This window comes from Rhinolophus hipposideros (assembly GCF_964194185.1).
Source record: "Rhinolophus hipposideros genome assembly, chromosome: 6".
NCBI classification, from domain to species: Eukaryota; Metazoa; Chordata; class Mammalia; order Chiroptera; family Rhinolophidae; genus Rhinolophus; species Rhinolophus hipposideros.
Genome location: NC_138052.1, coordinates 50,085,433 through 50,103,877, shown reverse-complemented (window position 1 = coordinate 50,103,877; position 18,445 = coordinate 50,085,433). Strand labels below are relative to the sequence as shown.

Sequence of the window (18,445 nt, the reverse complement as noted above, 5' to 3'; positions counted from 1 at the left end):
TTTTTTTCCGAGGTTAAAAGTCTTCTGATATCTAGATTTAAATTCTTGATCAGCTCTGTAAGTAGGCACCCATACTTTTGTTTAGAGATAATGATTTACTTTATCTTATTTCTGTAATCTGTCATCAACTTCTGTTAGTCTTTTCTGGAAATACTTCTTTTCCTACTTCATTCTATTTCTACTCCCACTTCTTCAGGCTCTTATGCATTATAACTAACTTTAATAGTGATCTGTTCTTAATAGTGATGTGTTCTTACTGGGGCTCTTTTTTCCTACTGATCAGTGACCCTGGGACCACCAGCGTCGGATGTTTTGTTTAAAATGCAGAATTCTAAGTAGTACCCTATTCGTCCAAAATCAAGGAGAGGCCTGGCAATCTTCTGCAGCCTGGGAGATTTTTGAGAATCACTATTCTATTCTCTCCTTCCTCCAGTTTCTTCCTTCAAGAGTAGTGGTTCTCAACCATTCTTATATCCCGTAGGGACTATGTGCAAGCATTCAGTTCCCATATCATGGAGGGAAAAAAGGCCTATTTTTCACAAAGCAGAAAATAATTGTGTGCATTTTGGTAAATTTCCTAGTTAAGTTTTATTAACATTGCAGTGTTATTTAGAAATATATATTGTTGCTATGGTTTTAACATGTATACAAATAAAAATCTACCAATAGCTGAATATTACAGTGAATATTACGTTTTGTACTATGCTAACTCTAAAATGTGACAATGAATACATAAGGATTCAGTTATTAAATAAGAAGCAGTACTTTCATAGCCTGGTATGGAGCAAGAAAAGGGGAACACCTAGGATCTAGAGATTTTGCTAATATTTTAGAGAACCACCCCTGGACATATCTCTTTTACTGGTGATAATAGCCACTGAGAAATTGGATGTATCACACTGCTTGTGAGTCGTTGGATTTGATGATGTTACTAATTTTACTAACTTTTGTAAAATGTTCATGCCTTCCTTGGGAATTCCATTTTCTCCAGGCTTTTCATTGTCAAGCATTAGTGTGCTTTTCATTGCTCTTATCTGTTCTAAATTTTCTCAGATGGATTTGCTCTTTGTGCTTTGAATGTACCGTAGTCATTTTACTCTTGTTTTTGCTGTACCTCTCTAAATTTTATCCTGTAAGGTCCATATCCTCTGTGATCCTACTCCTTTACCCCCTTTTTGCTTTCTTTTTCCTACCTTTGAGACTAGGAGCTCTCTTTTGTAGGTATTATTTCATATAGCTATGATTTAGTTACATATACTTGTCTTAGTTCTACAACTAGACTATAAGCTCCTTGAAGGTGTGGGTCATATATATTATAATTTCACTTCTCCTCAGATGCTGAAATATGCTTTCTACATTGCAGTCAAGGAAAGAAGGATGTCAGTTTCATTACTAGGAATATTTTTTCCAGCTTTAGTGTATAGTAAGCTGGTCTAAATTGTAGTCTAGCAAATTTCTTGTATTATGTATGATTGCCTAAGAGAATATGCAAGGTGCAAATGGATGTTTTTATTATCTTTATCCAAATCTGTGGACCAAGCAGTAAGATTTTAAATAAAATTCTTGTATGTATTTCAATGTTACACATTTATTGCTAGGCCTCTGTATGATCGTCACACCTGCAGATTTATATATGACATATATAAATAAGCCTATAGATATAATACCTTTATGTTTACATTTTTAATTTGCTTTTATTACTATAACTTCAGTGTTATATCATCTTCAGTATTATTAATATTTTTATGTAGGTTTAAAATTTAGCTAGCAAAATAAGATATGATGTGTGTACTATTGTGTTTGATATAGTTGGATGAATTCTTATAGGTAAAAAAGTATGTGATGGAAAGGAAATCTCATTTAAGAAATGAACTGTACTTTTAAAATAGAAACCTGAGAGCTCTTTTTAACATTGCAGCTGAGTTAAACAAATAATCTTTCCAGCATTACTAAGAAGTGCATGTAGTTAAAAATACATTTATACATATTATTTTTTTTAAAAACCTAGTTAACTTTAAAATATGTAAGTTTTCTTTCGTTTAGGGTTCTGTGAAGCTGATCATCAAGAGGGTTGCAAATCATTGGTGGTTTCTATTTTCAGATTTCCACATCCCGGAGTAATTTGCTTTAATTTCACCCAATTTAACCTATACTTCACACCATCACCATTCAGCTTTAATAGCTATGTTCTATGCATAAGAAAAGCAGATAAATGTCCACAATTAGGCTGCAAATGATTACAACTAGTTAGGCTTTATGAAGACAAAACTTAAAGGACTATGGCGCCAAACAAAGCCACAAAAGACGGCTGAAAATGCTGTCTCGAGAAGTCAAGTCTACCATGGCATTTGATTTATCACTTTTATAGTTGATTTTACTTATTTTAATATATTGGCAGGTGTGCCTATTCTGAGCAATATTAATCTTTAAAGAATATTAGTTCTCTGTTGTTAATGTATTTTAGTTTTTAATTTATTTGCTTCCTTAAATTTCAGCATAGATAACCAGATCGAATCTTTTAAAAAAATTATTTAAATGTTCAGAAATTAAGCATGCTTGGTTTGAAATGTACTAGCATTTACATCAATGCATTTGTGAAATTAAGACTTCTCTGAAATGTGTATGTATTTGTCAAATGGTCCTATCAGACATTTGGTAGAAGTATAATTTTACAATTCTGTGTAGATTTTCATTTCTAAGTGGGTCTTAGCATGCAAAATATATGTCTATACAGTATTACTTATGTAAAGTATGTACATATATGTAAAAGATTCAGAAATTGTTTTAATCCTATTTATATGTGTGTTGTTTTCCTTTATATAAATTCTTGTTGATGGTTAGTGCACAGCATTATTTTAATGTATAAAGAATTTGGTTTTATTTTAAGGTTTTAAAAAAGCCAAACTTCATTTTAATATGAAAGTAAGTCTTCCTCCTGTAAAATAAAATCTGTCTTTTTTGTTAATGTATTTCCATATTTAACAAGACTGGATCTCATATCTCTTCAAAATTTTCAACCAAGATTTTAACATAAATCTTTTCTTATTTTTTAGTGAATAAATAAAATTCAAGGTTTTAGTTTGGTGTTTAGATTTCAGTCTTGAGTCATTCTGTTAAAATTCTCAAATTTTATATAAATAAGAGGAACAATATTGATGGATAATAATTTTATTTTTCAGTTTGTGTGTACCCAGAATTATTTTTGTAATTGAGTTACTCCCCATTTTAGAAACATAGTGTTTACTGTTTTATTTCTTATCCGAGGGGGTAACATGTTTTTATTTAAAACATGTACTCATTTTAGATAATCTTTGTTTTCTTAAATTACAATCAAATAATATTTTAGTTTATTGTTGCTTAGAAGCTAAAATAAATGTAGATTGAAAACCCAAGCAATTGTAGTTTTTATATGCTTGTAACAAACACACATATGTATGTGTGCACATAGTTCTTGACTTTAAAAATAATGCCCAGGAATTAATGGCCTGTTGCCTTTGCTTAATAAAACCAATGTATATGGGAAAGTATATGGAAACTTATTTTTAACATATCTTTATTTTAAAGAAAGTAGTTAATTGTCTAGCCTACAAAGTAGACCAATATAGCAAGACAATACAGCTATACAGCTTTACAGTTGTATTAAACTAGTTTCATATGCTATATCACAAAACTTTCAGTCCAATCAGCAACTAAATTTAAATACTGCAAATTGTAGCAGCAAAACAATAATTCTGCTGATTAGCCCCTTTCCATTTCTTGTAAGTGAACTGTTTATGCTGTTGAGTACCTTTTGAAAAAAGAAAAAGCCAAAACAGCCTTGATTAGTCAAGGAGTAATTGGATGACTTGATTTTAGCAAGAGAATGAATTGGTTGATGATAGCCTGTAACTAAGTGTAGTGGTTCTGTTCAGATGAATACATAACATACAGTCATCAGATCTTGACAGGTATAACATATAAGCAGTGCTAAAATCTGGTGCTGGTGGGGATGGGATGGAGATGGAGGGGAATAAGTTTGCTATGAAGTCTTTTACTGGAAAATTTGAGGTGATTCTTAAAGGAATTTAGAGAAACTACCATATTTTTTTTGCATTGGAGAAGGGGTGTGAAGACTTGTCTTTATTACTACAGTCCTCATGTTTTATGCTCTAAAGACAAAAGAGTTATAGGATTATTGAACTTGCTTCGGCGGGATCGTTGACATTATATCCTTTCACTCTTGAAGATCATGGTTCATTAATAGAGCCATGTGGGAAAGCCTAGCAGCATTGTGTTTATGTTTAACTATCTAGTCTTGATTAATCAGAACTTTTTGTACACTGCATTCTTATTTATGATTTCCTGATTACTTTTAAAACTTTATCTGAGTTTGCATTTATAAAATATGGCATAAAGTAAAACTTAAAAAAAAATTTTTTTAAATGTATTTTTCTGTGAATAGCCCAAGATGTCAACCTCCTCAAGAAGGTATTTTAGTAACCTCCCCTCCTCCGCTGTAATATGCTACATGGGTCCAAAAGTTTCAGCTGCTTAGCATATGAGGTCACTTTGTTGCTAGATGAATTAAGTGATGGTGAACCTGCACAGCTAGCTGCAGCGGGGGTCCAGGGTGTGACGAGGTACTGGCCTCGCCAAGTCCATTCCGGGACTGGCTTTGATTTGGCACCACCTGGTGGTGATGGTTTGCTCTGGCTTAACTATTGATGGTGATGACAAGATCCTGAGGACTGTAGGAGAGCAGTAGGAGTCTAAGAGTCCTTAGGTAGCTGGTACCTTTTGTTGAGCCAAACAGAGTGGATTGGATTGGAAGACTGCTGGGAATGCAGTGACCTGCCTTACACAGTCTGCTCCCAAAGGTGTGGTTATTTGCCTTTCCTTCATCTCTCTAGGTCTTACCCTTGCTTCCATGTTTCTGCTCTCTCTTTATAACTGTGGATTATTGTATTTCAGGGTGTAATTATTTTGTGATGTATGTTATCTGGTTTTAGGACATCTACCTGCACAGTACTTTTGATTTGGACCCAAGAATGCTATCCCTATTGTGTAATGTGGATTTAGTCAAACCATCATTTCCTATTCTAGCAGCAGACATTCCTGGTGAATTTTCCCTTTTGCATTTCTTCTACCTCACTACCCCCCCCCCCGCCCCCGCGCCAATATCTTAGAAAAACTAGGTGAAAAGTCATAATCCATTGATATTATGGATAAAGCTATAAAATATTTAAAAAATTAATAGCCATTTACTTGACTGTCACATGTTTACATTTTCCAAGCAAGTTTCAGACTCTAGAGAGACAATATTATCTCTTATCACAGCATCAGTGCACTTAAATATGGGATTAAAAATAATTTATACTTCCATTAAATCCTGTACATGAATCTTTTTTTTTTCTTGATTCAAACTTTTTTTAAAAATTAGTCTCAGGTGCACAAGACAAAGTAATACTTAGACGTTTATCATTTATATCCCTCACACTGTGTGGACCCCTCCCCATCCACTATCCCTCTGACATCACACAGAGCCATTACATTTTCACTGTCTCTATTCCTAATGGTGTACTTTTCTTCTTGTAAGTACATACATATATATACATATATGTATGTAAAATTATAGTTGGCATTCATTATTGTTCAGCTTCAGGTGTACAGTGCAGTGATCAGGCATCTACATCATCCCTGAGGTGGTCTCCCTAATGGGACACGTGTCCATCGGATACCCTACAAAATCTTTACAACATTATTGATTACGTTCCCCAAATTAATTTTCAAAACCCCGTGGTCATCTTGTGGTTACCGACTGTTTTCTAATCCCCTCACCTTCCCCTTTATCTCCACCCCCCCCCCGCCCATCTAGCAACCCTCAGTTTTTTCTCTTTGCTGTACATGAATCTTAATCTAAATTGTAAATGGCATCTATATAACACCAGTGTTCCAGTTTGAAACCTTGAGGCTGTCTTTCCTTCACCTTGTATGGAATACTGACACTCTCCCTGCTGTCATTCATCCTGGATTTACTTTCTTGTATTATGATGTGCTGATCTGTCTCCCCTATTAGACTGTAAACATTTTTGAAGGCAGAAACTAATCTTATTCGGCTTTTTCTCACCTCTGAAATTCTCCTTCCAGCTCCTAGCACAACACTCTTTGTAATTAACATTCAGTAAACATTTGTTAAATGTCTCTAAGATGTGTATCTTTAGCTATTTTGCACCTCCCATTATATAATTGGCCACATTTCATTTCTTTTCAGTTTGATACCATTCTTCCTACTCACTAGACCAAAAAAATCTTTGTAAAATTTTCTTTAATTTTTTTTTTAGATTTTACCTTTTTCCTGTTATTTCTATCACTAGTACCCAACAATCAACTGTTTTTTTGTTTGTGACTATCAGTCTCTCTCCGAGCTATTAGATCTCGTACATAACTCATAGAATCATTCAGAAGAGTGAGAGTAAATAAGTGAGCAACAGCAAGATCACGAGTGCTTCTCTGAAAATCTGCATAGACATTTTATAATCTAAAAGCGTACGTTTTAACTCCTCAGTTCAGCATTAGAACCTTCCCCTCAGTTGACATCTGCACGTTTGAACCTATGGTAACATCTTTTGCTGCCTTTGTCTTTTAGTTGTACGCCAGTGGTTCTCAACTGTGGCTTAGCAAAGTCTGGAGTCCTTTTTGATCTTCACAGCTGGGGTGTGTGCCTGTATGCATGTGTGTGAATGTGTGTGTGTGTGTGTTACTGACATCTAGCTTATAGAGGCCAGTGGCACTGTCAGACGTCCTGCAATGCACAGGGCAGCACCCCACAACAAAGAATTATCTGGCCCAAAATGTTAGTTGTGCCAAGGATGAGAAATCCTGGTATATATACATTGTCTTTAGGTTTTCATTTATTAGTATAAATAACATATTTTGAGTGCTTACTATGTGCCAGGCCCCATCCTAAGATCTTTACATGTATTAATCACTTTTAATCTTCAGAACAATCTTACAAGGTAGGTGTTACGGTCTACAATTCACAGACAAGGAAACTAAGCCACAGAGAAATTCAATAATCACACAACTAATGAATCAAATAGTCCAAATTTGAACCCAGATAATCTGATTCCAGAGACTCCATGCCCTTAATCACTTCTTATTCTTACGCTTCCATCCTGCCTAGAATGTTCTCTTGACTCTCTGCTTCCCTTTGCTGATATCTGCCTCAGAAAGTCTTCATCTGTATTCATGCCTTCTCTCCTTAATTGTGATTCATGCTATCAAGTCCTTCTCTTTTTCTTGTATGGCTAAATTTATTGGTCTTAGTTATGGTAGATAGGTATGTTTTCCCTCTTCTTAATTTGATTTATAATTTTTTAAATTGTACCATAATACATAATCCAGTGCGACACGCCCAGGAAGTTTTCAGAAAAGCAGTGTGAATATTCGTCACTAATAGTTAGGCAATTCACAGGCGAAGAGATGAAACACAAGAAACTTCTCACATCTATTATCGCAGTTTGCCATGCTCTGGTTTCTTGGAAATATCTGATTGTGTGCTGTGAAACTCATCCTTCGCTGTTGTGCTGCATGTCTGGTTTCATCTGGAGTGCATAGTTCTCCTCTAACAGTTTTTCCTTCTGTGCTAAGTGCTTGAGATATTCATTCATACATCGATTCCTTTATTCTTCATTTCGTCTTATACCTAATTGTGTATTAGCTCTGATCAAGGCACTGGAGGGAATTAAAAAGGCATTTAAGACAGAATCCCTGAACTTAGTATATAGAATCACATATTCTAATATTAGATGTTTATGCTACAGGTCATATGAATAAAATGGACAGATAGATTATTGTTAACAGTTCAAATAGAGGGTATGGTTAGAGAAGGCATCATCCTGAAGATATCATTTCAGTGACAGAAACTTTTTTTGAAAGGCAGAAGTGGGGAGGAAGACTATTCCATGCAGGATGAATAACAGCATTGAAAATGTAAAATGAAAGCATTGAGAGTGGGTGAGTTTGATTAAAAGATAGGATATTAACGGGCACCAACATTAGAAAAAGTAAAGCTCTGATTGGCTGTTTATTTCTTTAATGGCATAGAGTTGACATGACTTCATTATTTATTGCTTACAGTACTGGTAATAAAGATAAAATTCTAATTAATTTCTCTCTGCATTTTTTTCGCATTACTTCTTAAAAAGATACGTAAATGGATTTTCCCAGGAGCCATATTTGGTGTAATATATTAAACTATCAATTTTACTGTACTTTTTTTTCAAACAAGTCTCTACAACTCCTCTTATGACTCAGGAATAGTAGAGATCTCTTAGACCTAGACTCCTCTTGTAGATTGCCTTGTAGATGAGGGGAAATTAAACTATATATTTTAGGGATGGATGTAATTCGTAAGGATATGTGTCATTGAGGCCCAAAGAAGGGAATGGGCAAAAATATAGTGACAATTGAATATGAAGAACTTTCAGGTCTTGGTGAACATGAAGAGTTTGACTTGAGGATTTGTGGAGAGTGAGGGTGGGGTAAAGCCAGTTTACAGAGGGCTGTTTCTACTGGTAGAAGACTGAGTGATGTTTTAGAAGTTAGGAAGTTAGTGAGATGGTTTATTGGGAAGGTTAAATACAGCCAAAGCAGCTAGCTCAGCATTAGCAATAGAGCAGAATCTCAATAAATATTCAAATATCATTGATTAAAATTGCCTTTTATGCATTTAAGTTATCTATTATGTAGAATAAGAAATGAAAATCTTGTTGAGAGATGAATGCTAGTTCTCATTAAGGTACTTCTTTTCTGCGTACTTCTTTGGAAGAAGTTGCTATGTTGCAGCAACTAAAAATGTGAAACCCTTGAGCAGTTGAATATAACTAAGTACAGGTGTTGACTCTGGGTTATTATTTGTAACTTTTAAGTGACTTTAAGGATTCCTTCATTGTGATGTCTAATTTTCTAAATATAAGTACAACCAGTAATGATAGGAAGAGTTTTCTGGTATTCTGTATATTTAAAAGAAGTATATTGTATAATATTGTAATGTGTTGCTTCTAATCTGTTAGGTGGTGTAATAACCAAAAGATTTTGTTTTTGCTTGCTGCTACACTAATACAAGCTCCATTTTAATGTTTTCATGTCTTTATATCTGCATTCTTTGTTCATCTCATCCTTCCTACTTAATGTTTTGTTTTTGAGTCACTGCTTAAAAGCATATTATTTTTAATTTACATGAAGTCTTAAAGTTAAGAGAAAATAATAAGCAAAAATTTTTAAGTTTTCTCAGCACCCGGCCGGTCCACTTTATTATTCTCTCTTATACTAGATACCTATATCTCAAGATTGGGAAGGATTTTTCACTTCTAGCATTGCTTGATTGCTTCCATGTAAGTTAACTACTTTGTGTAAATGTCCTGCATGAGTCATTTATAATTTCTTTTAGCTTGGTCCCTCAAAGTGAGCCCACATGTGCATTTTATTTTACTAAACTTTCTGAAAACCTTGATCAATTTTTGAATATGTCAGAGGGATGGTAGGTTTCCTCTTGGCCAGGATTTAGTTTTGGAGCCTTTTCCTATATGAGAGAGGAGGTGGGAAAAGCTCTGGAAGAGAAGCAAAGCAAAAGCAAATTCTTTAGGCGACCCATAGTCTATTTTTTATTCCAGCATTAAACAGTTAGCCTGTGGCATAGACTGAATTATTTTTGGGCTTTTGCTATATCTCAAATAATAGGTTTTCCCTGGAAAATGAAGGTTAAATAAAGACTTTAAAGGCTACTTTTGATTGATTTGTTCTTGTAAATAAGTACAACCCAGCAAGTCTACTTATGCTATTCCGTTTATGGTATTGCATCAAATAATTAACAGTTTACATTACTAGACCAATTATTTCCATTTTTATATGTTTACAAAATATTTTATTTTTCCAGAGGTCTATAAATATATCCACTTAACGTAATTAAAATTTAATTGATACAACCCTTTTCATTTTCTTCAAACTCTGAAAGCTTAGAGACTTAAACCTACATCTTTTTTAGCAGAATTTTGTTAACAGAATGATTTATTAGTTATTTTCTGTGTTCCCAAATTCACCTTGTTCCCTGATATTTTTAAGAAAGCAAATTGATTTTTGAAGTAAATATAATAAATTGAGATGCTTTCCTCCTTTCTAGCTTAAGGAAAGTACAGTTAAAACTGCACATTTTATTTAATATAAAGATAAAAAAAATTATACAAGCTGAGGTCCAGCTATGAATTAGATTCTGTTTTTGCTCTAATCCCTTTTATTGTCAATATGAGAAGGGGCTTTATTTAGATTAAGACTAGAGTTTTAAAGTTCATCTGTAAACCTGGGCTTAAACTATACTTCTAAATCAGAGCATTTGGAGTATGGAATAAACAGCTTAAACTCCCTCTTTAAACCACTCTTCCCCCCCATACAAGTAAAGAATTTTTGTCGTCATTTATGGAAAGTAAATAGGAACTGTCATTTTCCGTGTTTGTGAATAAAGCTATGGATGTTAAGTGAATTGCCAATGCAAGTTTAGCTCTCTTCTTTCTCTTTAAAAATTAATGAGCTATAGAATTATAAGGAAATTGGGAATTATTATTCTGACACAGAATAGGACTTTGCTTTGAAGAATGGATCAGAAATTTGCAAAGATAAAGATATTTTTGAGCAGGGTATCCTTATTTACTAACATTGTATTGAAGAATTGATCTTTTACTAGTATAGAAATGTGCCCTCTAACTTTTTAGTGATTTTGGCGGGACTCTGGATCATAATGTATGACGTGTGATCAAAAAATATGGTGAATGTTTAAATTTTAAAAATTTATTACACTTAAAAACACATTGTCATTAATTACCCTCAAAATACTCCCTATTGCTTCAAACACACTTATCCCATCATTCTTGCCACTTTCTGAAGCAGTTCTGGGACTCCTCTTTCGTGAATGTCTTTACTTCATCCTTCATCATGACAACACTCCGTTTCACACATCGGTTCTGGTATGGCACTTTCTGTCAAAAACATTACAGTGTGTCCTCATCCACCTATTCACCAGATCTGGCACTGTGTGACTTCTGTCTCTTCCCCCAAGTGAAAATGACCATGAAAGGAAGATGTTTTGAATCCATTCTGGACATCGAGGCAACCATGACAGTACAATTAGACACTCATGAAAGTGGACTTCCAGAACTGCGTCAGAAAGTGGCAAGAACGATGGGATAAGTGTGTTTGAAGTGACAGGGAATGTTTTGAGGGGGATTAATGGCAATATGTCTTGTACTGTAACAATTTTTTTTTTTAATTTAAACATTCACCATATCTTTGGATCACACCCCGTAGACATTAAAAACATTGGCTATTTACCACAAAGGACAAGCTGGAAAGAATGTAGCATACAGGATGATTTGGTGCCATGATTTAAGATTCAGTATATTGTAATATTTTAAATATTGAAAGTAACTATTTCTTTTTTTCTAGAATGTATATTTTGGTTATAGAATACCTTTTGTTTTCATGCTTGATTTGGGCTTTGAATGCAGATAAAGGTCTTTTTTGCCTGAAACCTTGTCATGATATAGGAAAAGGAGTGTTCTCTCTTCTCCTCCTCCTCCTCCTCCTCTTCCTCTTCCTCCTCTTCCTCCTCCTCCTTCTTTCCTCTCTCTCTCTATCTCTCTGTTTTCACTAGTTGATATTGTTTGCTTCAGTTAAGTCTCACTATTCACCCTTCCTTTATACCTTCCATCAGTACTCTAGTGCGCTGCATCACCGTATTTAGAATACAGCGATTCTTTTTTAGCTGGTTCCCTGCTTCTGGCTAGTCTTTCTAAATGCTACTTTCCATTTGTTACTCACTAGCATAAAAACCAGTGTTGCTTCTCTTGATTCCAGATGAGGTGCAGACTTACCTTGCTATCTGACGTCCCTGTCCTTCTCCCCTACCTGGTGTGGTAAACTTTTATCTTCGGCTGCATCAGTACAATTTCTCAGTGGTCAGCCCTTCAGTAAGCCTTATTTATTTCAGCCTTTATTTTTTTCCTCTGATGCTTTTTCCTGTTATTTGTCATTCCTTTCTTCACCTTCTTTACTCTCTACTGTTTTTTTCTATATTTAAAGGCCTTGATGATTAGTTATTATTAATTCAACCTATATTTAAAATGCTTGCTCGTGAGTTTTCTCCTTTATTAGATTTGTTTTCTCAACCAGATTGTCCAATCATTGAGACGCAGGTCCTATTATTTTGATTTTTAATTCTCACAAGACTTAGCATATTATTAGATATTAAGCAAGCTTTTTTTCTTTTTTCTTTTTTTTAAGTGGGGAACTTGTATTTAGCAAGGCATATTCTGGTTTGCATATGTGTTGGGGATGTTGCAGTTTATGCATTGGTTTGTATGCCAAGGAATTCCTTCTCTCTGCATTGTACAGTGACAAAGGATGGAGAAAACGTAAGTCCTATAGGTCCATCTTGACCGCATACCCTCATTTAAACAACAACAAACCTCTCGACATGCTATTTGAAACATAACAAGTGGTTTTTGAAGTACTGCTCTGGAGCCTGTACACTTAAATGCATCATGTTTTTAAAAACTATTTCTACTTCTAACTAGGGGTGCTTTGCTTCTGAAAATTGAAGACAGGCTAAATTTAAGTAGTAATATTGCAAAGCAGTTCACTGAAGTCCTGAATTTCAAAGTATGTTTTTATTTCTGAAGCTCTTCTCAGTTAGATTTAGCATCTTAAACAGAATATAGATTTATCCTTCTTATTCAAAATTTGTGAAATAAGACAAGCTTTGAATGAATGAATGAGTAAATTGATCAATCTTCAGTCCACTTACAATAATTGAAAATAGCCAACTAATTTCTGCCACATCATACCAAGAAATAAATAACATACAGAATCTCCAGTACATATGGGTAGTCAAATGTGTCTCACCAAGTCAAACATATCTGTATTCTGACTGACTGGCTTTCAGTAAAAGAAGTACAAAAATTTTAAATGCACAACTTTAGCATAAGCATGACATTTTGCATTTATTCACTTAGTGAATGGATTTTATAATAGAAATGATTTATATAATAACTGAAAAAAATATTTTTTGGTTCATTTTATCTGCTATTACCTCAAAGTATACTGGAGCCACTCAGGGAAGTTCTGGGCTAGAACTTTTGTTAATGAGTGTAATGAAGGGATAAGAGAAAATATTTAAGAGAGATACCACATTCATGGGTAGTTCGAGCAAGAAAATGAATGGCCCAAGAAGAAATGCTCAGAGAAAATAGAAGAACATCAGGAGAATGTGGTTAGAAAGAAGCAATGAAAGAGACTATATACTCATATATCAGTGCTTTCAAGTTAGATCCTGCTGAGAGGTCATTCAAAATTCCTGAACAATGGCTATTTGATTTAGCTTTATGAAGGGAAATCATTGGTGTCCTTTTTGAGATAAAGTTCTGATAGCATCATGGAGGCATATTCCAAACTGCAGTGGTTAAGTTTTAAGTGGGAAGTAAAGAAGTGGAGAGAGCAGGTACAGACAGCTCTTTCAAAAAGTTTGGCACTGAACTGGAGGAAAGAAAGCCATAGTTGGAATGGGAATTAATGTCTAAGGGTGACTGACGTGATTTATTTAGTATAGAATCTTAAACCTACTTAAGTGTTGATGTGAAAGTATTAGTGTAAATGGAGATGCTCTAAATGAGATAGGAGAGAGAGGCATAATAGATTCAGGTCTCAGGAAATACAAAGAAGTTTGCGGAGCAGACTTCCTTGGGAGAAGATAGTAATATCCAGAGCAGAGATGGTAGAGAGATTAGCCATAAATAATAGAAGGTAACATTTTTTTCTTTTTACCGCTGGGAAGAAGGAAAGAATGGGTAAAAACAAAATGGGGTTTTGGTGTTCCAGAGATGACGTGCATTTTTCCTGTGAATTGAGAAAGGTCATCTGCTCGGTAGCAGAAGAGAAAAGGTTTTAAAAGGGTTGATAAGTGTGAGAAGTCAAGAGGTCAAGGTGCTTTATTATGAAAGGAAACATTGCAGAATTGCTCCACAAAAAATCTTGCTGATAGAATCCAGTCTGAAGTTAGGTTATGGTTAATTTTCTCATAAGAAATCATTTAATAATGAGGGTTTACTATAGTTAGTATTATTTTTCAGTCACCCATTATAGATGGATGGATGGATGGATGGATGGATGGATGGATGGATGGATAGATAGATAGGATAACAGAATGGATAGATAGAATGGATATGTATATGGATAGATATAAAATAACTGTCGTGGTAATAGTGGTTTTCTCCTTGTGTCTAGTCACTGTAAAACCAAAATTTTAACTAAAATTTTCTGCAAGTTAAACTTTATTGTTTATTGTGTTTTAAAAAGAATGCCTTTAAAAAATGACTTGTTTTCTATAAACAGTGCATATTCATTATAAAAAGTTTAAGCAAGACAAAACTGATAGAGAAGATGATTGTAAAATTGCTCAGTAGCTCACTGCCCAGGATTTATTTTCGGTAATATTTGATCAGTGTTTTTAAAATTGAGAAACAATTTTATATAAATGTGATCATCAGTGTATGTGCTATTTTAAATAGAATACTAAATTTTATTTTATTGAGTTTGAAAGAAAGAAAAAGAACTGGAGCAATACAGAAGAAATTACTAAACTTCAGGTAGATTTTTGTTTTTCTACAAAAATTATGTTTTTTAAATGATACTGCTAGAGTTAAGAAAAAGGTTGGAGAAAATACGTTTTAATTATATATTTCATATTTACATGACATTTATTGACACATTTTCTTTCCCTCCCATAAGAACACAATTCTACTTTTTCTCTGACTCTGTCACCCGTAGTTTCTGTTGCCTATCAAACATCCGAGCGTTACAGTGTGTGCTCTCTCTACATGATGCCATCCGGACCCATAACTTTAAACACATCTGATAACTCCTAATTTTATATCTCCAGTCATGCCCTTCCTGCCTATATCTAGTCCATCTCTAAAATATATTCCCAGTACAAACACTTCTCATCTGCTCTACAGCTATATTTTTATATCAAGTTACCACTTATCTGGTCATTTCTCATCTGTACCACTACAATGACGTCCTAACTTAGTCTTTCTGCCATCATTCTTGTCCCTTCCTTAGAGTTTGTTCTTTTTAAAGTAGCCAAAGCAGCTTCTTTAATTCATAAATCTCATTACTCTCCTGCCTCTTTATTTAAAATTCTCCAATCAGTGCCATCATCTGCTGTGGTTCACACACACTGACCATATTTCTCTTTCTGAAACACTTCAAGATTATTCCCATTTTAGGATTTTTATATTTACTTCTTAGAATGTTCTTCCCTCAAATCTTCACATTACTGTCCTATGCTGGCCATTCTGGTCTCAGCTCCGATGTCATCTCCTCCGAGAGGCTCCCTGACTAACTCAGCTAAAGTATTACACAGCAATGCCCCGTCCTCCCCACCCCCCGAGCACACGTAAGCTCTGTCACATTACCCTATCTTATACAGAATAGTACCAAAAAAGTTCTTAAAAATCAGGTAACATCCCACCACCAAAATGACCGTAGTTAATATCAGACATTTCTTGATTTTATAAAAATATTTGAGCTCACATTTTTGATTAAATTTATTTAAACAGGAAGCTGTCTCTAAGTGGAAAATTAGTATCACTTGACAAAATTAAAGATAATAAAAATAAGTACAATGTGAAAACGATAGTTATTAAAGTTATTATTTTTAGCCTTTGGAAGCTCTGAGGCTGAGGCCTGCTCTGTTGATAAAAGAGAAATTTATAAATATTAGACGTTAAAGACCAACAGTATCGAACTGAGACTTTCTTTGACAGAGTCGGGAGGGCTGAAAGTGAGCTGAAATGGAAGTAATTTTCTCACCACGCAATGCGGTATAATAGAGTGTAGTCTTCAAGATGACTACATCTCCTCTATCAATGCATTGTTTTCCCCAATGGGGATTTGTGATGATAGTTATAATCATTATAATAATTGTTTTAGTTAATGTGAAGTTTAAATAAATAACTTTGGCCATGGACTAGGGTAAACATGTTCTGGTGAACTAGTAAGAATTAGGCAGGGGGAAACCCTGTAAACTCACAAAGTTTATTTTAAACTATTCTGAAGAATTACGTAACTTGAAATGATATTACTCAAAATTAATGTTGGAGTATATTACCACGGAATTTCTTCTAAATTACTAATTCCTACGACTTAAAAAAAAATAGTATATGCCCCAGTTACTGAAAGAGTTCCGTATGTTGGGTTCTCTGCTTAGAACTTTATGTATGTTATCTGATTTAATCATAGCCATTCTCTGAGAGGTAGAAACATCTTCATTTTAAAGATGTGAAAATGAGATCCTTAGAGGTTCAGTGATTTGTCTAAGATTTTTATGACCAGTAAGCCTGTCTGATTTCGAAGCCCTTATTCTTAACCACTGAATCTTGTACTAAAAAAGATAAGATGTAAAGGAATGCTGTAATGTAAGTGTATGGTGAAGTCTGTTGACTCAAGAACATGTCTTTGGAAAGTAATCTGTAATTTTTTACTGCATTAGCAGTAATTTCACATTCTAAGAAATGTGAAATTGCCAAAATGGCTACCACATTTTCTGTAAGCTTAATTTCACTTCTGTTTCAGGCCTCATTGCATAAGGCTATTCAATTTTAAAGGCTATTCAATTTTACTGTTTACTTAATTTTTATCTTAATTTTGGCAATATTTATTATCAAAGATAAATTTAGATTCTTCTCCTGGTATGTTACCACTCACATACAAATAAATGTAATAATAATACTAACTTTCAGGCATAGGAGCAACAATATAATCCAGAGCATATAGGGTCTGTGGTTTGAGTTTTTGTTCTTATAATAGGGCTATTGGATTGGGGATGATCCCATCATAACCCCTTCCCTAGCCTAATCCTTGGCCAACTCCAGGCAAGGTGCAATTTAGAGAATAATTTGAAGATAATAAGATAGACAGGTGATTTCCCACCTTTATTCTAAGTTTTCTATTTGGATTAGTTCAGATTATTAGAGAGCTTTATTTTCTTTGCGCCTCCAGAAGAGTTGTGATTACCAGTTTTCTGTTAACCACTTGGTTAAAATTGAGGGTTGTAGTTAAGAAATTGCCATTTAAAACCTGCTAATGCATTTACTGTAGGGGTGTTGTTGAGGAAATCACTATAGTAGCTACTCATTGGCCCCTACATAAAGACAACTATATAGGATATTTTTTTCATTCTGGATGTCAGAAAAAGTTATTTCTGTAACTGCATCAACCGTGTTTCCTTTGTTGCTTCGACTGCCAGGAAGCTAACTTTTATTTTTATTTTCCTGTTTTATTGTGCCGTTTGCGTAAAATGCTTCAAATCATAACAAGAAATATACAATATTGTGCTTCCAGGGAGACTTCTTTTGTAGTTTTAAAATATTCAAAAAATTTACCTGTATCACTCTCTGTCTCATATTAGTAAGCTATAATGTACCTTCCCATTGCTATATACTACGATATCAGTTTGTATGCCAAGAATACTCATAAGTATTATTTTAAATACTTATATTTTAATTTTAATAATATACTTACATTTTATTATTATTACTAAATAATTCCACATTGAGATACAGCTTAATTATCTTTAATTCTGGGAAAAGATTGGAAAACTCTTTGTGACCTTTAATGAGAATATGTTGGCCTTTGGTGTGTAAGAATATGCTAAAGTCACTGTTTTTATCCTATCAAACTCAATCAAACTGTCTTTCATGATTCCTGTGGTACCTCTATCTAAAATAATTGATGCTTAATGTTTGAAAACATCTCATTTTGGGAGTATAAACTAATTGGTAATTTTAATTAAAATAATTAAAAATTAATTTGTTTATAAATGTGTTTATTGTTTGTGGGTATATCATTGTTTTCTGTTGATAATATTTCTTAATATTTGTTCATTTTTGTGATACTGTTTTTTATGTGGTAATTTGAGTAAATCCCAGTTGAATTATGTTGCCACATTATGTCTTCAAAAGGGCATAAAGTCAGTACACATGCTTCAGTAATATCTGGTTGTTTTACCCTTATGTTTCCAGTTGGCAATTTGAAATTATGGCTTCAACTGCACTTTAAATATGTGATAATAGCATGTGTTTCTAATAAGGGCCAGCACCATTTTGTTCAGATAGTGTGAATAGTTGTCACTCATATATGACAAATGCACCTTCATCTGCTTCTTTGATAGCCCCCTAAAAACCATACCCTCAAATCAGGCCGATGAAATTAGCTGCTGTGTAAATTGTGTGTCTGAGTGGTTCATTATCTAATCACAGTCAGAACCACAGTGATAAAGTAGCTTGAAGCGGGGAAGAGGTCTGCCAGATGATTTTACCCCCTCCCCCAAATCCGGTTTCCCTTGGAAACCCTAATA

General features: G+C 34.1%; 1 protein-coding gene across 2 annotated transcripts in view; it reads left to right on the top strand.

Annotated features, from left to right (window-relative positions):
- OLA1 (Obg like ATPase 1) overlaps positions 1-18,445 on the top strand; it is a 149,471-nt gene that overhangs the window by 66,666 nt on the left and 64,360 nt on the right. The window lies entirely within an intron of this gene.